This window comes from Diospyros lotus, chromosome 1 (genome assembly GCF_014633365.1).
Source record: "Diospyros lotus cultivar Yz01 chromosome 1, ASM1463336v1, whole genome shotgun sequence".
Lineage (NCBI taxonomy): Eukaryota > Viridiplantae > Streptophyta > Magnoliopsida > Ericales > Ebenaceae > Diospyros > Diospyros lotus.
The window spans coordinates 53,530,008-53,531,063 of NC_068338.1; positions in this window are offsets into that span (position 1 = coordinate 53,530,008).

The following is a 1,056-nucleotide window of genomic DNA, read 5'->3' on the forward strand; positions in this document are numbered from 1 at the left end:
ATATTGCTCATTCGGTCAAGATGAACAAGTAACAAAATGTAAATTTTCTTGTATCAACACATATAACAAAATCTAAATATGAATACTCAATAATCTCCAAATTATCATATTTCCTATAAGTGAGCATATGGTATTTCGTTCATTGCAAGTATCTCAATACTTTATTTGCAACTTTCTAATGATCAAGTCATCGATTGATTTGATGCATGCCCAGATTCCGACAGCAAAACTGATGTCTGGTCTGTTACAAGTCTAAACACACATTAAGTTCCCAACAACATATGCATGAGGAATAGTTGTTATTCGTTGGTATTCCAATTCGTTATTTGGATATTGCATAAGACTAAATTTGTCTAGTTTACGAATTAGAACAACACTTGCTGAATATTTTTCTATCTTAAATATTTATAAGACTTTATTAATATATACTTTATAAGGTAACTCTAACAATTCTTGTGATCTGTTTCGAAATATTTCAATTCCAATCACATGAGATGTCTCTCCCATATTATTCATTTCAAATGTTTTAAAGATAAATTTACTAGTTTCATGCATAAGACCAAGGTCATTAGTAACAAGTAAGATGTCATCAATATACAAAAATAAAAAAGACAAACTTACTCGTACCGACCTATATCTCATATTTCTTTTTTTTTTTTCTCGTATCTTATATTTTAATTATTTTTATTTTAAATATTAAAAAAATATGTATACATAATATTTTTGAAACTAACAAGTACACATAAATAAAATATAATGTAACTAATACACATAATATGTTTTATTTTTATTTTTATATATCATATATTTGTACTTATGTATATACGAGTATTTTAAATATTATTATTATATAATACCTGATATATATAAATATACTAACTCTAAATTGATTTCATATATTAAATAAAATTACACAAAATTAAACTAATTTAGATATAATTGTCAAATTAAAAGAATTAAAGTATTTTTATTATTAGCTCTTAAAAATAAAATAATACTATTTCCCACTTTTAATCAATATAGGACGGTGCAATCAATCAAAGCCTCGCTGCCTGA